General features: G+C 31.4%; 1 protein-coding gene across 3 annotated transcripts in view; it reads right to left on the reverse strand.

Moving 5' to 3' along the window:
- The window catches only part of galnt18b (UDP-N-acetyl-alpha-D-galactosamine:polypeptide N-acetylgalactosaminyltransferase 18b), a 195,304-nt gene that overhangs the window by 184,123 nt on the left and 1,039 nt on the right, over window positions 1-10,142 (reverse strand). The window lies entirely within an intron of this gene.

Consider the following 10,142-nt stretch of genomic DNA (forward strand, 5'->3'; position numbering starts at 1 on the left):
CACTCATGGTTTGTCTTCTCAAGTGGGGGAAAGACAATGCACAACGTTACCCACTGCTGTCAACATGGACCAAGTCATATCTCTCTTGTCCCAGAAACCTCAGTCCCAAATGAGAGGGGTTTTTTCTGTTGCAGGGGACATTGTAAATACCCAGAGATCCCAGCTTTTACCAGATTATAGTTATATGATAATTTTCCTTTAAACCCATCTCTATCTAAGTGAGTGATTAAATGTTAAATGTGATGAGTTTTCAACAATACTAAATTGAAACTTTATTTTTTTACATGGTTTAATAATTTTTTGTTATTAAAATTGAAGTTCCTGTTTCAAAGCTAACAGATAGATGACTAATTTGTATGTCATTGACACTTTTGGCACTTTTTTGGAGTATTTTCAAAAGTTTTTTTTTCCTGTAAATGATTCAATAAATACCGTACCGTGACATTCATACCGAGGTATTACCGTACCGTGAAATTCTGATACCGTTACATCCCTAGTAATAAACAAACTAAACTAAACTAAATTTTTGATCAGTAACGTGCATTTCTAAGCCCTTTGGATAATTTTCAAGGCCATTTTGTCAATATTTAGTTTTTTAACCCTCAGAATCCAGATTTTGAAACAATTGTATTTCATGCTTGCTTTTGATTTACAAAAGAAAAGAAAATTACACATTCAGTATGACTGACTTTGCTGTCCAGGGTCACAAATGAAAAGATGTGTTCACACTAAAAACATTGTAAGAAATACATTATGTTCCTCAGATTAAAACAAACTAACAAACAAACAAACAAACACATAAATAAATAAATAAATAAATAAATAAATAAATAAATAAATAAATAAATAAATAAATAAATAAATAAACCAAAATAAATGCACAGTTCTTTTGTCAAAGTTATCAACATTTTTTTTTTTTTTTACATTTTTGTGACACTATAAACCACTGCCTCCTTGCCTGCTTCATCTTAGGGGTTTATTCATGACACTTTTCTTTTGTATAATGTTGTTATTATTATCAGTTTTATTTATTATATTATTTATATATGTATGTTTATAATTGTTTGAATAAAAACTAGTTTAGATTTGTCCACCTGTCGGGTTTTGTAGACGTCTTCATCACCATATGGATAATAAGAATGAGACATGTGTTTAGATATAAAATAGTTTTTGACCACACTATGTTATTATTATTATTTAATTGGTTTGCTGGAAATTAGAACTGAATTCAGAAATAGTTTTGAAACAAATCTTTGTGTTTTTGAAACAAATCTTTTGTGCTGATGGATGTCTTCAGTGGAGTGCGTACAATACATTTTCCTTATCCACAAAAGTAAAGTAGTAATGAGTAAAAGTAAAGAGAAAGAGAAAGTAAAGAGGCTGAATGGAGAAGCTGACTCTAAAAGGGAATGGCAAATGAGACTCTCAAAACATATTCATAACTCATTAAGAAAATAAGCACAACCCTGTTAGACCATGTGCAAAGGCTGAAACCTTATTTATCCGTCCTTAAAATTGCAAAAGTGGATTCAGACACGCCCTTAAAACTTTTGCTTTAGACTTTGCACCTAGATCATTAAAATAGAGCCGTATGTATTATATTTTCTCAACAGAAAACTTTAAAAAGTTTGACAAGTGATTTTTTAATTTAACTATGACACTGTTTATAATACAATAATGAGACCATGGTGACAAATTTAACATCTTTTTCTTCTGACCAGCCTGATCATTCACACAGCTGGAAGCTGGAAGGGCATCCGCTGCGTAAAACGTGCAGGATAAGGCGGTTTATTCCACTGTGGCGACCCCGGATTAATAAAGGGACTAAGCCAAAAAGAAAATGAATGAATGAATGTATTAAAATCCAACGATGTGCTTGTTAGCATTAGTTAATACACAGTGAGGTAACATGAAGTAACATTATATAAATTAAATAATATTAACGTTAGCAAATATGAATAAATATAAATGTATTACTAATTGTTTACTCACGTTAGAAAATACATTAACAAATAGACCAATATTTTAAAGCATTACCTAAAATAAAAAGTGTTGAAATGTTTGCTGTTTGTTCAAACTACATTGGTGAAAATATTAAACACGTTTTTTTTTCAGAAAACATATTTCTAAAGGGGCTGTCGGCTGGATTTTGGTAACAATATATATGCAAGGAAAACAAAACTAATTACTATACAAATTAAGTTATGAAGAGGAAAAAAGTATTGAACACACGAAGAAAGGGTGGTGTAGAAAGGCATGGAAAGCTGAAATCTCTCAGTAATTAATCAGCAACCCTCTGCCCTTCGTAATTGTAAACTAATATTTGCTGCTTCAGTCCAATATCTACATTAGCAGAATGATGAAGATAAAATCAGGGTGGACATTTAACCAAGACAATGATATAAACACAGCCAAGTAAACTCTCAAATGCTTTCAGAGAAAGAAAAACAAGCTGTAGAATGACCCAGACAATCACCTCACTTGAATCCAACAGAAAATATAGAATGAAGATCAGATTTGATAGACAAGACCCACAGAACTTGTACTCGTGTTAACCATGGTACTTATTTAAAATAAGCTGAAACAACTCAAGGTTTTAGAAGGGACAACTCAATTGTTCTACATTCAATAAACTTAAATTTGTTAAAACTAATAAGCTAACTTAATTTCTTCATGTTGTCCCAACACAAATTGTTTGTGTGGAACTCAGCATTTTTTACTGTAATACACCCTCCTAGCCCATTCCTGAAGCCTACAGTCGTTGCCAAACAGCAAGACGTGTCTGTGGCTGCAGCTCGGGAATGTTTGCTCAAATAATCATCTGTAGCTACTGCCTCTCAGCTCACTGTGGTCTGTTTGCACCATTGATTCAGCTTGAGCGCTACAGTGGCTGTCTGCAACCCATATCAACCTAACTAACTACCACTGAATCATCTCTCTAACGATGAAGTGTCTTTTATAACAATGCAAAAAATAAGAAGGCCATTAATATTATTATGTTCTTTCTTGAGCAAGACAAAAATGTAATTTATGAGATATTCAGCGAAGCAGGCAAATCACGCTGTGCATGCTGCCGTAGACTAATAAACCAGAAGAGAACAGCAAATCGCTTGTGTTTTCAGTTCTGCAACAAATTAGTGCGTTCAGAAGTACAGCTGAAAACAAATCCAGGGTGAAGCTTGCGCAACAGTGAGAAGATACAAATGCTTAATTGTTACGTATTTGTTCAGCAGAGGCATTTCAGGAAAGGTGGATTTATGCCATTCTGACTGCAAGAGGCAGAATTCACCCTCTGCTTTTAAACTGGCATTAAATACAAGAAATATATATATTAAATATATAAATACATGAAATATATACACTGAATATATTCACAAACCATCAATTCATGAACATAAAGCTGAAGACAGAATTATTAGCTCTCCTCTGATTTTTTTTCCCCCCAAATTTCCCAAGTGGTGTTAAACAGAGCAAGGCATTTTTCACAGTATTTGCTATATATATATATATATATATATATATATATATATATATATATATATATATATATATATATATAGGGGTGTCAAAATTAATCGATTCTTTGGTGCATCGCGATGCAGACGCGGACAATTCGGTATCGGTTCAGTATTAATCATAACCGGTTATTATTACTGACGTCATTTACCTCATATGCGCTCTGTCGCGAGGGAGGCGATCGCGAGTATTTACAACGCTTTAACTACTTAAAACTCATAAACTGTGCACAATTTCACTGTGTGTGTTTGCTGGATCAGTCTTTCACTGACATATACAACAATAGCCCCTAATTCACTGAGATCGAGAGAATGAAAGTAGCCTACTCCATTTCTCTCTTTCTCTCTCGCTCTCGCTTTCGCTCTGTCTCTGTCTCTGTCTCTCTCTCTTTCTCTCACACACACACACACACAGAGGCCCATTTGACCTGCTGGGGTGGCTTTTCTTCTCCTCTCGGCTGTTTTACAGCATTACGTTTGGATACAGAAACGAGCGCGTGTCTGCAGAGTTTTCTCCACTGTGTCTATCATGCATCAGCTGTGAGATCGCCGCTGCCGCCTGCCGCTTACCAGTGTCACTTATCTGAAGAGCGCAGCGTGCAAGAGCCAATTGCAACCGTTTTTGTTGAGGGTGTGACCAATCAAAGAGGTGTAAGAGAACTAGACAAGGATCAGAAATTGAGTTAGATGTTTATATTTGTTTATATTATTTGCTTAATGCTCGTTTTGTTTAAAGTTACAATCAAAGAGGTGTAAGAGAACTAGACAAGGATCAGAAATTGAGCTGGATGTTTATATTTGTTTATATTATTTGCTTAATGCTCGTTTTGTTTAAAGTTACAGTTCGTATATCTGACTGTTTGTATTAAATGACAAAATTGTATTACAAATAATATATAAATATAAATATATTCATACATTTTAATACAAGAACTGCTGCTGTGAAGAAAATATAAAACTGTGTATGGAAAGCATCATACCGAATGCACCGAAATATCGAATTGAACCGAATCGATGGCATGATAATCGTGACCGAACCGTGAGACTAGTGTAGGTTCACAGCTCTAATATATATATATATATATATATATATATATATATATATATATATATATATATATATATATTATATATAAGACTCTGACGGAATGAAAACCTTGGATAAAAATATGACGCTTTCATGGTATGGGGATTACTGCTCAGAAATATGTTCTTCTGGGTGAAAAATAAAACCTTTTTCTTACTGAACACAAGATATTATATTTTAAGAAACATTTAAAATTTTTCTGTCATCATTATATCTTACTGGGAAGCCAAAATGCTTTTATTTGCATGATTAAAATGATGCAGTAGGCGATCTACCTGCAGTTGTCACATGCCTTCAAAACCGTGGGTTGTGATCCGTACGGATCATGGATGAACAGTGATCCGTTACAGTCCTATTATGTACTGCAATCATGGCAAAGATAAAATAAATCAGTTATTAGAAAATATTTATGAAATGTATTATGTTTAGAAATGTGTTATAAAAAATTCGACTGATTTCAACTGTACATAAAGGCTATACTCTTCAAAATATAAAATGCAACAGAAGTAATCATTTGGGGAATTGTTTTTGTGTGAATAATATTTAAATGAAAAACTTTTCTTGCTATAAAGCTACACTCTTCCAAATAACCCATTTATGGTTAGATAAAGAGCTTGCATTCATGCAAATGAAAATTTCAAAGGGGGTAATTAAAAAAAAAAAAAAAACATTAAAATAATTTTACAGAAATAAGAAGAACAGAAATAGTTCACCAAAAATAACAATTTACTCACTATTTACTTTCCCTAAAGTGGTTGAAAAACCATTATGAGATTGTCTTTTTGGTCGAGCACAAAAGAATCTTAGAAACCACTAACCATTGACAACCATAATAGGAAAAAGAAATCCTGTGAAAGCAGCCTGATCTCACGAGGAAACGCAAGTATTTTACGTTTTGTCAGTTTAGTGGTTGATTCGTACGAATTCGTACGAGTTCAGTCATATGAAAATGTATGATTTTAAAAAGGAGGCATGACACCTAACCCCACTCCTAACCCCAACCGTCATTGGGTGATAAGCAAATCTAGTAAATTGTACGAATTAGATTGTACAAATTAATACGAATTAGCCACTAAATCAAAAAGTTACGAATTGCCATGAGATTCCGCTGGTGAAAGTCAATGGTTACCAGTTTTCAGGATTTTATAGCTTAAATAACTTATATTGATTTCAAGAGAAAAAAAAATAAAGTCAAATTGGTTTGTGACAAGTAAAGGAGTATGTGATGAAAAAATTGTCAGTTTGAGGTGACCCATCCCTTTAATCTGTTTAGCTTTGCCTTTACTGAATGAGCACTGTGCTATGTCCAACAGATCGCATTATTGTGTCTTTCTTTTCTTTTTCATTCTTTTATAATCTATTTTTACACATTTTAATCTGTTTTTAATCATTTTTATTAGATATTTTTTCTTATACTTGTCTTTTTTTATTCTTGTTTATGTAAAGCACCTTGAATTGCCACTGTGTATGACATGTGCTATATAAATAAACTTGTCTTGTCTTGCCTTAATAATCCAAAGAATCGCTCTCCACAAGTATTGGGTGAAGTTACACTTAAAGGTAATAAACTGTATTACAAACTTAAGTAACTTAAAAAAAAAAAAAAAAAAAAAAGTAACTCAATGCATGGCTTAGTTATTTTTTAGTTATTTTTGTGTTGTTGTTTTTTAAGATCAAGATAGGCTTAAGATTAAAAAAAAATATTTTTAAATGTAACAACAAACCTTTAGTGAAAAGAAGAGGTTCCATTAATTTTTAAGATTCCTAATCAAACTATTGATATCAACAAAATAAAATGTTTGTAAAAATTTAACTACATTCTGTTTTGTAGCAGTTCTTTATTAAAGTTAATCAAATAGGTATTTTGATTCTTTTAAAAATGTTCTTAGAAACTGTGTGCTGAACTATATTGTAAATACCAAAAATACTGAAAATGAAAGTTAAAAACATCCAGGTTTCTCAATGATTTACATTTTGTTATGGAAATTACTGAAGATCCATAACAATGCTGGTCTAAAAGTGCTAACATTTGATGGGATGTTTAATCAGTAGAGAACTTTTGAAGAGCTTATAACGTGTAAACGTGTAAATAAAAAAATTTGAAAAAAAAGACATCGTCCTTCACACACACAAAGAAGACACAATACCAAAGAAAAAAGAAGTATTATGTGTTTTCTATGACAAGAAAAAAAACAAGTATGCTTGAAATGCTGTCGTTTCTATGGTTGCCAGTGCCAGTTTTTGCTTGATTTGGATGTCTTTTGTTCATCTTCAGTACATATTTTAACTTAACAGAGTTCAATTGGAATGTTTTCAACATCTTTTTTAATGTTTGGTGCACACCAATGTTCAAATGGCAGCATTAGCGATCGCAACATACTATATAATCATCAAGCTAAGCCTGCGAAATGTTAACATACACGCATAAGATTGCAACAACGATGCTGAAAAACTAGAAATGTCCTGAGTTTGAAAAGATCTTAACGACCTGCGCAGACAGAAGCAATCAGTCACTTTTCATAATTAATGTTCAGCCAGTGCCAAGTTCATTAAACACGAGTCTCTGAAGAGGAGCTCACAATCATCAATGGTCTTTGTGAAGCTGCCAGATCACAAAGCAGAGGTCACACCTGGATAAAAAGTGCCATTGACAATGAGGAAAGGTGCAATCAAGCTGATTTCCAACAGGACAGGACAAATGTTCAATTGGTATTCAGGTCATGAGGATGAGACTCTATGGATTTTTCGCTTTATCTCCAGAGAGAGATCCTTTCCGCAGCTGAGTGCGGTTTGAGAGCAACCCTCACCCCAGGTCAAGTCTGTGCACGGTGCAGACTGAAAATTTACCATGGTAACCACTGTGTCCGTTTAACAAAACACTGAAGTTACACTCACAACAACAACAACATACAGTTGAGGTCTGAATTATTAGCCCCCCTGTATATTTTTCCCTTATTTCTGTTTAACGGAAAGAAGATTTTTGTCAACACATATAATAGTTTTAATAACTCTAATTATTTTTCAAGAAATTCAGCTTAAAGTGACACTTAAAGGTTTAACTAGGCTAATTAGGAAAGTTAAGTAATTGTATAATTATGGTTTGTTCTATAGGCAATCAGAAAATAAATATTGCTTAGGGGGGCTAATAATATTGACCTTAAAATGGTTTATAAAAAAATGTTAAACTAACCAAAATAAAACAAATAATACTTTCTCTAGAAGAAAAAATAATATAGGAAATACTGTGAAAAATTATTTGCTCTGTTAAAAATCATTTAGGAAATATCTGAAAAAAAATTATTAAATTAAATTAACAGAAGGGCTAATAATTTTGACTCCAACTGTATATCTATTCCACTACTGTACCAGTAGCTATTAACTTATTTCATGTTGATTTATGAAACATTTCTGCAGCTGTTGAATGGGACACAGTTATAGTTAGGGGCATGTTTAGTTTTTTTTTTTTTTTTTTAGGACTGGAAGGGGTAGATGTATAAGTCAACAGTGTAATTGCAGATTAGGCATGGGACGATAACCGGTTTCAAGGTTTACCACGGTTCGGAAAAGTCAAGGTTTTAATAGCTGTGAAATGTGCTGTTATACCATTTCAAAAGTATGTGAAAGGTTTTTTGAATGTATTTTTGTGTTGTAAAGAAATTTTTTTTTTTTTTTTTTTTTTTAAACTAATGAAGAGAGCAGAAGTCGATTATTTATTTTAACTATTTAGCCTGACATCTTTACTGTTAAAAATATTTTTAATTTTAATTTGTTTTTGTTTTTTTGTTAGCAAAATATTTTACATTTTTCTCAAAATAAAATCAATTGTTAAATGGGGAAAAAGTTTTTTCTTGTTTTTTTTATCTAGACATTTAAAGTGAACTTATTTTAGAGCAGTTATCATAATACCATGACACATTGGTATTTTTATCCACGCTTATACCATAGGAAACTTATACCAGCCCATGCCTATTGCAGATATGTGTGCATAAATTAATTACAGCTGTAATTACGACAGGTATTTTTAAGTATAAATGCAAAGCTAAAATTTGTGCGTGACTCTATAGACAAGTACATAGCAGACATAGTAAACATATTAAATATAAAAATATAAAATAGATCCAGAATATCTTTTTTAATTACAATGACATCACTGTATTTTAATAATAAATTTAAATTAAAGAGAAAAAGACAGAGAGAGAGAAAGAAATACTGATTGTTAAATGTACAGTTTTATTCTAATGTATTATTTTTATTATTCTTATTATAGAGAGAGAGAGAGACAGAGAGAGCAAATTATTATTATTATTATTATTATTATTATTATTATTATTATTATTACTATTTGATTATTTTGTAAATTGCAATAGATCTTCCAGGCAACAGTTGTTACTATGGTACAACTTGGTGAGAAAGATACTTTAGTTGCATTTACATTTTTTTATTTTTTTTGGCATAAATGCATCAACTTTTGCGACTGCATCAGCAATGAAATATCATTACTTCATAACATCATTACTACATAATACCTTTTTTTCCTGCAGACTTTCTGGTTCTCAGCTGTTTTCATATTTCTCATTTTCAGTATTTTTATTTCTCATTTTGTGAAAAATAATTAATAAAAGTGATTATTTAGTGTTTAATAGTGTGAAAGTCATTTTTAAATATAAGCATTTTGCCCTTGCTCTTTAATTATTGTACACAACCACTGCAAGGCAGGGGGTTAACAATTATAACAGTTTCTTTTGTTTTCCATTATTTTGTACATTATTAATGGTGTTTACAGCATTATTCAAGCAACTGAATCCTCAATTAAACTATTCTAATATAATTTGACATCAAATGTTGCTTAACAATTGCTGTCAACAACACAATTTGTGTAAAAACTATTTTAAAAATGGGTAAATCTTATGTTACACGTTATATTGTACATTTTGTTATAATAAAATGTTATAATTCACAATTTTAGTGTTGGCACATAAAGTTGAAGTCAGAATTATTAGCCCCATTTAATTTTTTTTCTTCTTTTTTAAAATATTTTCCAAATGATGTTTAACAAAGCAAGGAAATTTTCACAGTATGTCTGATAATATTTTTCTTCTGGAGAAAGTCTTAATTGTTTTATTTTGGCTAGAATAAAAGCAGTTTTTTATTTTTAAACACAATTTTAGGGACAAAATTATTAGCCCCTTTAAGCTATATTTTTTTCTTGATAATCTACAGAACAAACCATCATTATACAATAACTCGCCTAATCACCCTTACCTGCCTAAGTAACCTAATTAACCCAGTTAAGCCTTTAAAATATTGTTACAGTCATCATGGCAAAGATAAAATAAATCAGTTATTAGCTATGAGTTATTAAAACTATTATGTTTAAAATTGTGTTGAAAAAATTTGCTCTCTGTTAAACAGTAATTGGGGAAAAAATAAAAAAGCGGTCTAAAAATTCAGGGGGGCTAATAATTCTGACTTCAACTGTATATTTTGCTTAAAAGTGAGGTTTTAATATTTTTTGCAGATACCTTTCATTCCACAACATG

This window comes from Danio rerio, chromosome 7 (assembly GCF_052040795.2).
Source record: "Danio rerio strain M-AB ecotype USA chromosome 7, GRCz13ab, whole genome shotgun sequence".
Classification (NCBI taxonomy): domain Eukaryota; kingdom Metazoa; phylum Chordata; class Actinopteri; order Cypriniformes; family Danionidae; genus Danio; species Danio rerio.